This window comes from Argiope bruennichi, chromosome 4 (assembly GCF_947563725.1).
Source record: "Argiope bruennichi chromosome 4, qqArgBrue1.1, whole genome shotgun sequence".
NCBI lineage: Eukaryota > Metazoa > Arthropoda > Arachnida > Araneae > Araneidae > Argiope > Argiope bruennichi.
Genome location: NC_079154.1, coordinates 79,890,146 through 79,906,836, shown reverse-complemented (window position 1 = coordinate 79,906,836; position 16,691 = coordinate 79,890,146). Strand labels below are relative to the sequence as shown.

Here is a 16,691-nt window from a genome sequence, read left to right as displayed (position 1 = left end):
ATTAAATTCGGCTTTATGAGAATAAAGACATTCGACTATGTTTCTATTCTTACTTTTTAAACCTATATTTCTATCTTCATGTTTCAGCGGAATTTTAAAGCTTTTCCCTCCTGTAGAACCCTTAGTACCTTCTGCAAGGGAAGTAGCACAAAGGAAATATCAAAAATTAGTTAATATGCTATTGAAATGTTGGTTAATACACTAGTTAAAGAGATGCAAAAATGACGTTAATACATTTAGAACTAAATCCAGAAATTACGTAGCGCAAGACTTGTATAGGTCTTCTCTCTTCCTCTCCCGCGATTGATTTTCTTCGTATTATTTATTATTATTTTTTTTTTTTAATTTCAGATCAGTTTTGAAGTTCGTCATATTGTATGAACGATGGATATACAGGATTTCGATACCATTTACTTCCAACATTTTTTTACTAATGTAATATGTAGCAAGCATTTTCCAATCAGTCCTTCCAATTTTGATATATTTTCAATTTGTGCAACTTTATAAAGAATCATTATTATTTATTTTTAAAAAAAATTAAGAATAATGAAAATTTTATTTGTTATGAAAAAAGATCTGAAATAAAAGGATCTGATGGTATTTGAATATTTCTTTATTTGGAATTTTATTCTTATTCTTAAATTTTCAATAAAAATTTCATTCTTCTACAATTTGATGTTTACAACAATTGCAGAATACACCAATGTGGCGTCTTAAATACTGCGCTAAAACCGAAAAAAGAGCAGAATATTTATTTTTAACAGCTGAGTAAATATCGACAATAAATTGGATATATAAAATTATCACAGAAATTTTTTTCCGCAACAAAACGAATAAAAATATAGGCATTCCAAATAAACATCTTATTGCTTTCTATAATAGTTTAATAATGATCTTCCCTTGTTTTATAAATAATAATTTCTATTATTGGAATTATTCTTTATTAATTTAAAGAATAATTCTATTTTCTAAATAACTTGTTAAAAATAAAAATAAAATTCATTTCCAATAATAGGCATTTTTAGCTACAAAATCAAATTAGAGGACATATTATTCCCTACAATAAAATAAATATATATCTATATTAAGTTTTAGTTCAATTTAATTAACTTCCTCCCCCCTCCCAAAAAAAGTAAGAACTATGAACTGAAGAGATGATATTCATTTGCTGGAGGCTCTTACCATATTGGATGTTGGGTACCGTATTTTAATTGGAATATGGCACTGAATGAATTAGACGAAACAATTTCGGTTTCAGATTGCTTAGGCCTGGATCGAGAAATGTCCTGAATTGAAACCATTGTTCGGTATGAATCAGGAGATTCTTGATATATAGTTCTTGACTTATAGTTTTGGCCTAATAGTTCGCTTTGCAATATTTAACAGACCCTGAGTAAAAGCTTCAAAAATCCGGCAGTTTTAACAACGGAAATATTAGAGAAGATTCCACAAAGAAAAGAAAGATTAGGGAGACCATGATAATAATAAAAAAGAACATTTATGAAAGAATTGTTATGCACAATATTGAAAATTGCGTGATAAATAACTAACCTTAATTATAACTCTATATTTTTTTACTTCTTATATAAAGGCGAAAGAAAGGGGTGGCATTGAATTAAAGGTCATACAAGCCTATAAGCAAAAACTGAAAAATTAGAAATTCAGCTTTAGTGAACAATTTTTTTAAAAATTATAATATAGAATATCAACTAGGGAGGGGTATGGGTTGGATTAAGGGGGTGGGGAGAAATATGCCAAAAATTTACACACGATAAAATTGCTATTTAAAAACAAAATGAAAGATAGCATAAGTGAATACTTTTTAAGAATTCTACAGTTTATTCTTCAGTATTTGTCATGTTAAAAGGCAAACATATTCTATGCAGTAAAAATCATAAAGTGCTCTTCAAAAATAAATTTTCCAAAAATTAATTTTAGTTAATTTTTTCTAATGAACTATTATATGCTAACTAAAATCTGGGGCAATATAACTCATTTCATTCAAATTCGCCACATTACGTATGGTTATATGGTTATAAGGCATAAAAAAGTGGAAATAAGAATTATCCTGAGAACTACTATCGGGTCTTCTGGTCACTATAGAAAAATAAGATTTAAAATAAACTTTTTTCTCTAACATTTTGAAAATGAAATCTAATTAATATTTTTTAAATGAGCATTCTACTTCTAACTAAAATACAAAGCACTCTCAGAGACTATATCAAAATTTGTAACAAAATTGGGTACTTTTTCAATGCAAGACAGACAGTTAAATTTCAGATCAGTCAAGTTCTAACAGTTTCAAAGGAAAATGACCCGATAAAAAAACACACTAGACATCTAAACAAGTGATACACGATATTCACTATCTGTTAACAGAGTAATCTTCACACCGTATCTTGAAACATCTAGTATATGTTACACAATATTTTTCAATTAAACTTTATTTCTAGTTACTTTATTCATTGTGTTATTTTATTCATTTGTGAACTTACTTTCATAAGACGGATTTAAAAAATAATCTAAATATTTAAGAAATTGAACTTTCCACCGACGTCTCTCACATTGTAAATCAGAATATAACAAGCGAATTAACTTTTAGAATACACTGCACGGTAGTTTTTCAGCATTAACAGTATTGTACCATTACCCGCCATCAATAAACTAATTAAATGAAGAAAACTAGCCATCTTTGGCGAATATCTTGTTCGACCAGAGTATTAATTTTCCTAGCTAATATGATAATTCGGAATATATACATTTAAAATTTCACAAAATGATATGATAAAATTGCAAGATATAAATATAATGAAATTTGTTTTCTACAAATTATTGCGAATACAAATTAAAAAGCGTATATACTACGATATAAAAGCGAAAGTTAAAATTCTATCTCAAAGGAAAGCAATCTTAAAATTTAATTTCAACCCTGACTGCAAAACATAATTTAATAGCTTGACAGTATAATCAAATTCCTTTACAATTTCATAGAAACAACAGAAAAATTGTTGCAGGTTATATAATAAATTTAATTTTTAAAAACTGTTTAAAATAAGAGAAAAATATACATCAATAAAGTGGGTATACTTAAAAATGTATTTTTTTTTTCTGATTTAAGATGTATAAAAATTCAAATATTATTTTCGTCAATTATTATTTTTGGATGATAGAATTGAAAAAGACTAGAAGTTTATTTAATCTTATTAGCTTTTGAACACTGGAAAAGACCTTTCCCTTGTATTGCCAAATTCCCTCAATATCGGAGAAAAAATTGTAGATTTGTAGAAAACACGTATAAATGAACACATGACTTTATATAGAGTAAAAATGTAATCAAACATATACAAGAACATATAGAGACATATAAGATAATACAATTTTTTTCCCATTTCAAAAAAATTAATTAATTAATTAATTAATTAATTTGAACCCAAATCACCATACTATTCGTTGCGAACATAACTTTGTTACAGATTGAAAACACTTTTTGCAGAAAGTATTTTTCTTTCTAAAAACACTATTTCTTACATGATATTACATTTTTCACAAAAGTTAGAGACTTATATTCCCAGAGAAAGATTTCAAGGTGTACACAATATTTCTATTGAACTAATAAGTTTTCTTCTAAGCTATTTTTATTTCTTCCTATATCTTGTAAAACATTAATATAGTTAGTTCAAACGAATTTGTTAGATCATTATCATCAGGCAAAAAGGTTTATAAACAACAGAATTTTAAAAATGCTTACGTTTTATGAAATGCCAACGATGCCTTCCAATTTACGGCAATGGCGAAGATTGTATGTTTGAATCGATGGCCATCTGTAATTTTTAATTTAAATATAGAAACTAGTTCCTCTAAGAGAGAACTAGTTTCTATACTTAAAAAATTATGTCTTAATGCTAAGGAGTTTTTTAATTGGAATTCCTAGTTCTTTAATTAGAGCTTTTAATTCTAATAACAATGCTTTAGACATGATTGGTCTATTTTTGTTTTTTTAATGTACTCTTAATTACACAATAGCGATGTTGAGATAAAAACACACAAAAAGGTGCATTGAAAATTGTCGTATGTAGATAAATCATATCACTAAAGCAATGTATGCAAAACAATGCATTGTAAGCTAAATTTAAAAATACTTTTTAAATTACATTAAAATTAGAGAATAGAAAAATTTTCATTAAAAAAATTTTATTTGTTATTATTATTATATAATAAATAAATAATATATTTATTATATGATAAATGATAACATAGAAACAATATTTGTATAATAATATAAGTAGAAATTAATTTTAAAAACGTTAAAATATTTATTAAATGATAATTAAAAATTCTTAAACGCCTTCACAGCGAGCCCTTACTATGAAACCAAAAATAAATTCTTTTGTAGTTCAAGGATATGTAAAACATTTTTTCAACATACATTTGGCAATTTAGGGATAGTATGCCAGCCTAAACACATTTTCATGTGAAAATAAAAATATTATATCAGAAAAATTAAATAATAATTCCTTTATTTAATTAATAATTCAATTAAATATTATCGGAGAGGGTACAATTTGTAATTTATAAAAAAAGGCAGGATAAAACCGATCTTGTTTTTTATTTTGTAGAGAATGATTTTGCTGCAAAAAGAGGGGGGGGAGAGACTGTAAGCAACAACAGTATGAAAGAAGACATTTAAAATCTTGATTTGTTTTTTGAAATGACAAATTCGCATATTAAATATCAGTTAATTCAAATTCTTTGTCAATACATTTTACACCATTCATTTGCTTTTTCTAACCATGTGTTTTTAGTAAGGCACATGATCTTGTACACCGAATTGTTCATATCAATGAGGGTAGGATCTTTTTTCTAAATGCACTAACATTTGTAACGATCCATTAGAAATTATGATTTATTCATTATGTATGAAATTGATGCTAGTGACAACATAGATTTGATGCGAAGAAACTACAAATGTTTGGTCTATGTATGTTATCATGAGAACAACAACAACAATAAGAAACAAAAAAATATGCCCATTCATATATATATATATATTAAAAACTAACTCCATATAAAAAACAATAATAATAACTAATTATATTGATCTGATCATTGTAAGAGAAGATGAAAACCTACTCACTTATTTACTGTTCACTATATAGCAATTTCAAATCTCATTTGTATATTTAAAAAAAAATTAAATATAAATTAAATAACCATTTTTTAATGATAAATTCTAGCAAAAATTGTGCTGTTTTATGGCATTATATTGATAGTCTTTGTGAATGTAACAGCAAATATTGGGTGTTCAATTATTAGAAAAGATTGGCAGTAGGTTATATTTAAAATATATAAAAAATGAGTAATGTAATTGTTTCAGGTATTATAAGTATATATAGTAAGATTTTATAGCGTTGTAATTTGTATAAAATATTTTTTTAGTATTTTTTTCTGTTTTAGAATTTTGTTTTCCGATTAATTTTTGAATGAAGTCTAATTGAATGTAGATAAAAAATTTCAAACATTTAAGAAAATGAGATATTTTTAGTTCGAATCTAATCTATATTATCAATTAATTGTTATTAAATTACAGTCCTGACTTATGGAAACCACATATAGGTATATAGGTTTTTGTTTCACCTAGTAATATAATTCAGAAGATGCATTATTTGGCTTACCTAAATTTAAATAGTATTGCTGGTAATACTAATTAAATAATATTGCTTTTTTTTTGATAAAATTAATAACAAAAGTAATCGAAATAAAATTTACCCATCAAAAATATGAATTATCTTTATTAATTAAAGTTTTTCTTAATTATTTATCAAGGAATTAAAGTTTCCTTTATTATTTATTAAGGAAGTTTCCATTGCATATTGTATTATCCCTTTAGGAGTGTTTATTAGACATTTGGGGGGGGAAAATCATTCTTCAGAAAACTGTCAAAAACAAAATGTTTTAAAATGTTCTTTGTTAAGAATTTTTTTAAAAAAATTATAGATGTATAAACCACCATCGACAGATTTTATGTGCGTATAGAACCTAACACACTAAAAATATTCCTATTTGTGTGTCAAGAAACTTATCATATACATAAACAAAGCTGATAAGATAACCTGTCTAAATGACACAATGTATCATCCAAGATATTTATCGCCCACTCAGATAAGTAAACATAAATTTTCTCTCACCTGAATATGGCATAATTCCAAATTAAACATTATCCAATGATAAGCATAAGAGCCCATGGGAAAAATCTAGTGTGAATAGGCGAGAAATTCATTTTTATCCGAAATGCAACAACATAACCACTTTTGTCCATAGTGCACCAGTCTGTCAGTATCGCGAACATTGTTGTTTCGTACAAGACCGTCTTTCTTGTGAGAGTATCGTTCGCATATTTCTCACCCAACAGTCTGATATACAATATGATGAAAAATGTTATCAGGGTGGAAAATTGGGCTATAATCTCAGCCGGAATCAGTCGGTAGCTGAACGGTTGACCTTTAGCTCTGATAACGGTGAGACGGATTTATAGCTTCTACTGCACGTTCGCAAGATTTAATATTAGCTGATGATATGCATCAAATAGTAGATTATGAAATCTGAAATCCATTTTGCCTTATCCGTAATAAAATGATTAGTAGAAGACAGTATCTGTGTGAATATGATACAATGTATGGTTACACCAGACTTTTACATTAGGTGTTATGAAACATAAAAAAATAACTTGAAAGCGGAGATGTAAAAATTAAGGTTTAACTTGATAACTTACTTCATTCCTAAATACCAAAGTGACAAGGGATTAGCTGCAACAGTTCCAAATTTTTACTATTTGTCCTCGATTGAAAGTGTTCAGGATTTGTCTCGAATTGTCAAATATTTTGTTGTATTAATTCCAAGGAGACAAAAGGTCTATCTGAATAATTGTGAAATTTAATTCTAAGGAAGCAAAACTTCTAGCTGGATAGTTGCAAATTTTGACTATTTGTTCTGAATTGAGAAAGTATTCCGATTTTTTTTATCGAATACTCAAATTATTTGTTGTATTAATTATAAGGAAAGCAGGTGTCTCAGTTTATCCAGACAGTCCAGATTATCCAGATAGTCCCGAAATTTATTTATTTATCCTTTATTGAAAAAATGCCCCGAATTTGTTTTGAATTGTCAAATTATGTTATGTCTTAATACTAAGATGATAACATGTCTCAGATTAGATAGGATCACATTTCGACTATTTGTCCTGAACTGAAAATTTCTCTCGAATTCCATAAATATTATTTTCATTAAAACTAAGGAAACAAGACATCTTGAATCAGCCGAAATAATATCAATTTTTGACTATTTGTCCTTGAATGAAGCAGTGTCCAGTATTTGTCTCGAATTTGAGTTAAATATCCCAGAAGTTAAATGTTCCGAATTTTTCTCATAAATGAATTACACTTATAAAAGAAATATTAAAAGAATTTAATTTTAAAATTAATTTAAAGCTTAACTTTAAATTTCCCATTTTTTCCTTACTGTACAGAGTGGCCAAACCTTCACTCTCCCCTCACACACACACACACACACACACACACACACACACACATGCCTGAGTGAAGGATTTCAAATTAGGCAGACAAGGCCGCTTGGCTAGGGGGTAGCAGTCACCTTGATTCAGAAAATTGTTATTATTCTGAATAAATAAATTTGTAAAAATACAAATACAAAGCTCGTAAAATTCTCAAATTTTGTGAATTATAAAATGCAAGAACAGATTCAGCAATTTGTCGAGTATAATTAATTAATCTGTTTTATTCGTTTCTCTTATTGAATCATTCAGTAGTATTTAATATAAGTAGCCTATGGTTAAACAATACTGGGTACAAATGTGGATGTCATTTAATAATGAGCCATAATAAATAAATACAAAAAATATATAGTTAAATATGTATTCAAATATGAATCTAAACTGTTCAGGAACTAAAGTTTCCTAATTACATTGCCTAGAATCGCTAAGAGAACACGCCTAGAATGACTAAATCAACCTATAATCAGCTTCGAGAATAAACAGAACGAAAAAACTGCAAATCTATCTTCTTTTTACGAAAGTTTTAATTATTTCATCGTTTCTGAAATTTTATTTTATTGTTTATTGATATGACTTCATTATTTTTCTCAACAACAACAGCACCTCTCTCTAATTAAGCCTGGTTTTAAAAGTGTTCTGGATTAAAATTTGTAATATAATTTAAAAATATGATTTATTATAATATTGTCGGTTACATTAAAAATAGCTTTTATTGGAAATATGGACGTTTTCTTTTTGTCTTCGTCAACATAATAATGTCGTTTATGCAATTACTTCAAATAACTCAGTTTGAGACTTCAGTGGCTCAAATAAAAACACACAAAAAACCCCACCTGCAATTTTCTTATTTATTTTATTGGTGGATTACCAGAATGAACAAATCAAATTTATATAAATTCTAGTAACGAGCTTTATCTTTAAATAGTTTATGTTTATAAAACCAATTTCACACCATATCGAATGGTATTCCAAAAAATAAGTAACAGGATACTTATCCGAATTAGAGTTGGTTGGTTTCTACCGCTGCAACCCTACCAAAAACAGTTTCATATCTCTTAATTTTTTCCTCCGTAACTAATTTCCCATATCTCATGCATTAATTTATCATCTTCGACATATTTTCTTTTATTTATCCACTCATCAGGTTGATCTCAAGAGTGATTGAACCATACGTCAATGATCTCGCATTTGGAGTATTTATGGAAATCAAGCAAAAAAAAAAAAAAAGTTTTATAAGCTGATAGTAATCAGTATATCATGCTATCATTTAAGTAAGTTTTCTTTTCAGTTGTAATTTAATTTTTTTTTTTTTTTGTTCCTTTATTACTAGTTTTCAGCATCTCATTTATTAATTCCTCATACTTCAATCGTTTTTTTTTTCTTTAATGCATTCATTCTTCAAGTTAATCTTAAACATGATTACTAATAATTAATCAAGTTAATCTATTACATGATGACTGAATATTCTATCCTTCGAATATTTCTTGAAATCAATTAGTAAAAAACATTTAATATGCTGATAGAAGTCCATGTGTATCAAATTAATATCTAAGTTTTTTTTTAATAACACTAAAAAATGCAACTTCATTCATCAACAAAAATTGGTTTTATAAATCCTATAAGGGAAATTACGAATTTCATATCTTTAATCCACTCCTAATATGACAATATAACAACATTTTTGTTGTCGAATGATACATTTTTTGTAATACGTTAATTTCTGAAAAACACAGTAATTTTGATTTATACCATTTTAATTCAAGTATTTAAAAATAGAATTAATTAATTAATTATTAAATTAAATAAATGAATAAATTATTAAATTAATAAATTCATTGCAATGTATTTATTCTTAATCTACACATATCTCGTTAAACGGAGGTACCGTATCTGCTGCTTTAGCTTATCTCATATAAACTAACGTAACTTGCAAAAAATAAATAAATACAAATGCGCTTTTGATTTTCAAGTGCTTATTTACCGTCTTAAGTACTGACAGTAGCGGATGCTGCTTAAGTGCAGCAATCACACGAAAGCCAACTTATGGCGAACTTTATGAGGCCCTAGGCAGCACACATTATGAGGTTCTTCTTGTAACTGTACAATACAGTTTTATATTTCACATATTTTTAACATGTTAATGCTCATTTTTTAGTTTAATTTTAATTTTATTAACTTCGTGAAAATGTTTATTTCCATTTTTATTTATTCATTGATTGGTTTTTTTCTGACAATTTTGATTTTATTGATCGATTTATTATGATTCCAAATTGCTTGGCATCAACGTCTCTGTGCAATGTTATTGAAGTGAATTTTCGGTGTTAAAAATATTCTATTAACATAGTGAATTTAGTGAAATATATAAGAACCAAACCAATTACATTTTATAAAATATTAATATTATCCTAATATTTTATCATTTATGGAATTTGTATTTTTGACAAACTTATTTATTTGATAATCAGAAAATAAAATTCTTTAATTGACCTGCTGTGACCCCTTCTATATTTACGATCCGCCAACGATTCTAGGCAATTGCCTACTTAAAAATCCGCCACTGGCCATTTACAATGGTGAAATAACGCTTAATCCTTAAGTATAGTCTTCAAATCACAAAAACGAGGTCGTTGACAAACCAATGACAAAGTTGAAAATTTTCAAGCAACATAATTATATGCATATTTTTAACGGTTTCTTTAATTAGTTCCTGTGATATATAAATAGAAAGGAAACGTTCTTTTTCCACATTCTAAGCAGACATTTATATTCTTAATGATAGTCATCTAACATGTATTGCAAATTTAACATTAATTGTTGTTAAGGTTAAAAGAAAATTTTGTTTTCGAAGATCTAGCTATACGATTTTTCATTTTTCTTCTTTAACTTGGAGCTTGACAACATGCCATCTTAGGACAATAAACTTTTTCCACGAAGGTCATCTGTCAGATCTTTAAATGAATAGTTCAAAAATGAATGAATTATAATTAAGAAAATAAACGTTTATTACAATGATCACCAATAGGATATTTGGATGAAGAGGTTAAAAATAAAAGAATTACAATAAATCGAATTTCTTGTTGTCAGCCAACCAGTGTTGCAAACCGGAAATCAGATAATTACAATACAAAAACCATCGTTAACATAGAAAAAAATTTTGCTTTAAATTTAATCATTAAAAAAGTTACAAAAGAACATGAATAGATGGTTTTTTTAAGAATAATTATTATTTATATGCTGACATATTATTTATAAATTATGAGATGTGAATAATATAAAAATAATTTAAAACGCTCTACAGGGCAGATCTATAGATATTGAGATACCTTATTAACAAAGTAACTCAACTTCCAACCATACTTCTTGATAATAAGAGTTCATTAAAAAGAATTTTTCGAAATTTTAATTAAATTTTTAAGTAAAAATTAATAGAAATTTCAACCCCCTCAATAACTTGAAAACAGATAATAACACAAAAATCATTTTTACACCACTTAAAAATTCAAAAAATTATTTTGTATTGATATCATTTACATTTCCTTGAGATTTTCCCCTAACTTTAATGCATTTTAAAAAATATTTTAGAAATATTTTATTACAATTCTTTTTATAGTCTTGGTTATTGTATTCATACATACTAGCGTTCCGGCAATATTAAATACATTTTTGAGTACGCGTTATCTTTCTATATAATTACGAATCAATTTTAAAAATAAAATAAAGTTAGATGCATCTAACCGGATGTATAAACCGGATTTTGCCTAGTAATTTGAATCCCCTTTAATTTCTCTTTTCTCCAGTCCATTTGATTACTTCTTCGGTTTAATCAACTGTTATACTACTTATATTATCAACTTATATTATTATCACTTGTATTTTTCATGTTACATTTTTGCTTTGCAACAAAGATATTCCATTATACATGCAGATCAATAGATAATGGATTCACTAAAGAATCCGATATAAAGTTTTATACAATTTACAATTTAGGTAATAAAATCTCATGCCAAATTGTTTTGACTATTACTCTATTTTTTGTGTACTTCGAATTGAAGAAAGTAAAAAAAAAAAAAAAATCAGTATTTTTTTTTCTAAATCTTTTTCTTTCTTTATAATTTTATTCTAATTTAGATTATTATTAGCTTTTTACTACGTAGTAAAATCCATGATCAAAAATCTTCGACCAAACCATTGTAGACATGCAGGTAATTGATAATGAATCGGACGATAACCCTATTACATAGCAAATTAAATAGCTGCGAGAGAGACTCTCTAATACGCCGGTTTTTATAAATTAAAGCAAAATAAAATGAAATCCAGCTTAATTCTTTCTTAAAATAGCTTCATTGTCCTTCGTATTCGTTGATTACAATTGAAAGAAGCTGAAACTTCTCATTTTGAGAAGTGCTATGGTTAATCAATTTGTTTATAGTGAACTTAACTCCAATAAAAACGCTCAGTGATTCAGAAATTAAATTATGCTAACTAAAACACTTTAATGTTTGATTATATGTCTTTTTTTATACAGCTATTGCCAACTTTTTTTGGTTAAATTTTGGCATTATTGTTCTCTTTATGATTAAAAGATGTCCATTGTCAACTTTTCAATATTGAAAAATTAATTAAAAATTAGAAAGGTTATAGATATTTTTCGGCTATTTCTTCCAAAAATATCATACTTATTTCACAAAAATAATTTTTTATATTACTTTAAACAAATATTATTATTTAAAAAAATTTAATTTAATATATAGCAATTCTTGTATTATTATGGTGAAATACAAATTAATTTCAGTGTTCTATTAATGTTCATAAGCAAACTTCCGTAAATGCTAAAATTAATTTTTAAAGAAATTGCATTCTTATGAGATTTTGCAAGTGAGTGAGTGTGAAAGTGAGATTTTCACTTCAGTTTTTATTTCGTAACCTATGAACAGAATGAAATTTTAAATGAATCTATTCCCTATTAATAGTTTAACAACCAGGGATACTAATAATTTGGGTGAACAAACCGGTCATAAAAAGTTGCTAGTATGTATCTTTCTATTATAATTTATTTTTATGTAAACATTGCGTTTTATTCGCTTTGTGATTGGTAGATAGCCAGTCATCTGACCTATGGCATTTGAGTTTTGTTTTGTCAACATTGTTTGCAATATTTTATGAAAATTATTATTAAATCGTAGCAAGTATGGTTCTTGACGGTGACTGTGACGGTCTTTGTGGTAACACTAATAAATAGTTTTCCGGTTTATTACCTTTTTTGAGAAATGGAAATGTTTTGACTCTTGGCTAGCAATCGTCTGAATACCAAAGCATTATACGTATTAACTTTACATTGTTTTTTAAATAATAATGGGGCATCCAGCGACATAAGCTGAAGAAAAAATGCAAAAAATAGAATAATAGAGAATTTGTCAATTTGAAAAGAAAAGCTGATCGTGAAGCCGAGCTACGTTGGCGGCAAAACGTGAAAAATTGAATCAATATTTAGAAAATGACATGCATGATCTGAGAACAATATCAGGGTTGGCGAACGAAAGTGAGCAGGGCATGAAGCCCCCTAGTGTGTGTATATATATATATAACTGTAAAATTAACTTAAAAATATTTAGCCTAAGAGTATAGAAAAGAAAAATTATAAAAATATAACTAAAATAAAGTAGATATAGTCTAGTATACAAAATACAAAATACTTGAGCATATATAAATATAAATTAAGAAATGCTGAATAAAAGGGAAGACAAAAAAGAATTAAATAAATATAAAGAATAAGATAAATAATTAAATATGAAGAGAAAAATATAAATATAACTATTCTAAAGGGGGGGGGAATAGAAAATTAAAAAAGACGAAATAATACATCAAAAAGAAAGATAAATAAGTAAGCATTCATTCAAAAATGCATGCCACCACGACTCTTGACTATTTGCATATTCTATAAAATATTACATACTTTAATCCCAAATATCCTGCCAATCAAACAAAATAAACATTTAAAAATAATTCTTAATATTTCAAATAATTATTATTTTGCAATTCTGGAAACTCCTTTATGAAATTCTCACGCTATTTCGAGACACAAAATAGCACTTTTAGCTGCCACATGCACCTCTTCTATTTCCTAAGTAATCAGATGACCTTGAAAGGAAAGTGGTTTCGAATTTCTAAGAAAAGGGTCGCCTGAATCGGGGATTACTTAACAAAAGAGAACTCACCCAACTCGAAAATTGGACTTGCGTTCCTAAAAGCGAATCCTTTGAGACCCAAACCGCCGCAGAAAATTTACTCACGACTCAAAACACTTGAATACTGATCGGAAAGGCTAAAAGTTGTATTGGTTTTTCTAGAACCCCAAGGAATCTTACTTAGGAATTGAAATGCGGTGTGATCTTTAAAACATATCCAAGTACTTGCGCTGAGGATTATTATTAGTTTTTTATCCTAGCTTTCGAATAGAAAAAAAAAAAAAGTTTTGTTGATAATTACAGTTACCTGAGTAATATTTATTTATTTTTTGTAATCCTGTTTCATACAGGATCATGAACATATTCCTTGTTAAACAGTTTTCATAAAGGGGTCTATAAACTGTACTGTGTTAAAATCGGAAAAATGTCTGGCAGAAGCTGATGGCTATTTTTTCTTTACTTTTTAAGGGTTTTTTTTTTTTTTTTTGTAAATTTCGATTTATTTATTTTATGTATTGTTGCCACAGATGTATTTAAAGATTATGCATTTGTTTTCAGCGTCAATGAATTTTCTATTTCTACCTGGGTTTTCACTGTAAAAATATTTGAAGAGTACATACAGGGTGTTTATAAAGTCCCGGACCCATTTTGATGTTTAATAACTCATAAAATAATAAATATATAAACACACTTATGACATTTATTGATGGAATAACTCATATATTTTCCTAATCAGGTATGAATATTTTTACTTTTGTAAATATCGTCTGCGCGTCTGGTTAATTTCAGATAATTTCATTTTCCAGTCTAAATATCTGTACTTTTCTAAATATTGTCTGCTTATTAATTGCATTTTTCTCTCTTTTGTTTTTGGCAACTATTGCAATGTTATGTTTACTTTTGATGTGTTTGTTCTATGTAGTACTTTTGTATGTGATGTTTTATTCGAGCGGATATTAAGGAGAATGCATACACCACAAGAGAAAGCACAGATTTTATGGTGGTTCATAGAAATGAAATCGATACTGCAAGCACGGAGAAATTTCAGAAGAATTTAGCAAAAAGATCCTCCATCCAAAAACAGCACCTTGCGGTGGAAAAAGAATTTTCTAGAAACTGGAAGTATTGAAGATAAGAAACATTCCGGACGTCCTTGCACAAGTGATTTTGATGTTGAGCGTGTCAGAGAGACATTTTTACATAATCCTAGAATATCTGTGAGATCAACGGCAACAGAATTGGATATGCCAATTTTGACGGTGTACAAGGTTATTAAGAAAAAATTAAGACTGCATGCATACAAAATTCAAATTGTTCAAGTTTTGGAACCGAACGATAGACCTAGGAGGATGGCCTTTGCAACAAATATGCTAAGGAGGATAGAAGATGCTGCCGATTTTCTGAAGAGCATAATGTTCTCCGATGAAGCATCCTTTCATGTTTCTGGCATTGTTAATCGCCATAATGTGCGCAAATGGCTCTGTGGATGCCGACATGTTTGCCGCTACCTGGCGTGAAATTGACTATCGACTTGATATTCTCCGTGCGACGAAGGGGGCACACTTGGAAGTTCATTGACAAGGGTCATGAAACTTTTTGAGTCTATTTAACCATTTATGTTATTAATTTAAATCTATCTTTATTATTTTATGAGTTATTAAACATCAAAATGGGTCCGGGACTTTATAAACACCCTGTACTTTTATTTATTTGAAGATTCGTTTCATGTCTTAATTTTTCCTTTCCGATTAATACCGTTGCTTATTTTGCACTTGGAAATTGTAATACCGTGCATTTCAAAACCTTATTGAATTGTGAAATAGAAATAATTCTCATCGGAAAATCCAAAAGCATATTCTTCAATCCACAGCTTGTTTACATGTGTCATTTTGAACGAAGAATGACTTTAAAAGTAGCAGACGATATTTCTCATTTCAAAAAATAAATTGTTGCCAGAAATTTTTATTCCAAAACATTTGCTTTTTAAAAAATTCTTTGTCGAAATCATTCTAAAATGTGTAATTTAATTTCTATATAGTTTATTTATATTTTCTGCTACATATCGTCATTTCCGCTACATCAAATAAAATTATTATTATGTCTTAAATAGTCGGCCAATGTGCAAGAAATTTTCTACTACAGCTTTCGTTACTAAATCCATAACAATCATATTCAAGATATTATTAAAAAGGTTAATAGATTGCCTAGATGGCCACATCTTCAAGTAGTCTTAAGATTTATACAGCTCTCAGTCTATCAGAATTTAAATTAATTTTCTATGTCCTTTTTACTTCTCTCATTTTCTTTTCTTAAGTTTCGGAGCTTAAATCAAGAATTCTGAAATTCTAAATAATTAATATTGATTTACATTTAAACATTACTTGTGCACCTATCGAAGGTGGCATTTAATCTTATTATTGAAAGATTATTTAGTTAATGTTTTACTTTCATTAACCACAAAGAATTACCTCCGCTTGGTGTCACCAGCGTGTTCTATGATCGCTTAAAACAGCCGCAGAAAGAGCAGTTCAAGTTCATAAAGAGGTATGGACCATCATCGGCGATGGGTCTAGCAAACAATAATACTTTATTGCATTCAAAAAGTAAGTAAATACATATTTATCATTTCGTGCAATTTCTCGTACCCATACTTATGATATATATTCGATGAGATTTAAAATCCAATAAATATTTTTTTTAATGTTCTCGTTCTTTTTATGTAACAGACCTCTAGAGGAATATTATAAAAAATATTGTAAAAATAACTTTATTTTTTTTCATATAATTTATAACAAAAAATAATCGCGCATTATTACTAAAATGTGAAGAAAATTTTCCATAATACATTGTAAAAGTATTGTTTTAATACGATCATTTAAGCAGGAAAAAAATGTAAATCTTTTTATAATTACATGATATAAATATTCGTAATTATGGTA

The 16,691-nt window shown here is 27.6% G+C and overlaps 1 protein-coding gene across 4 annotated transcripts in view; it reads right to left on the bottom strand.

The window, feature by feature from the left end:
* The window catches only part of LOC129965919 (matrix metalloproteinase-21-like), a 150,260-nt gene that overhangs the window by 91,791 nt on the left and 41,778 nt on the right, over positions 1 to 16,691 (bottom strand). Inside the window, exon 1 of one of the 4 annotated variants that reach the window (XM_056080204.1) lies at positions 6,186 to 6,312. The exons of the other annotated variants lie outside the window; for them this stretch is intronic. The gene's annotated coding sequence lies outside the window, so the exon portion shown is untranslated. Of the gene's footprint in view, positions 1 to 6,185; positions 6,313 to 16,691 lie in introns of those variants that run through there. 4 annotated transcript variants of the gene reach the window in all.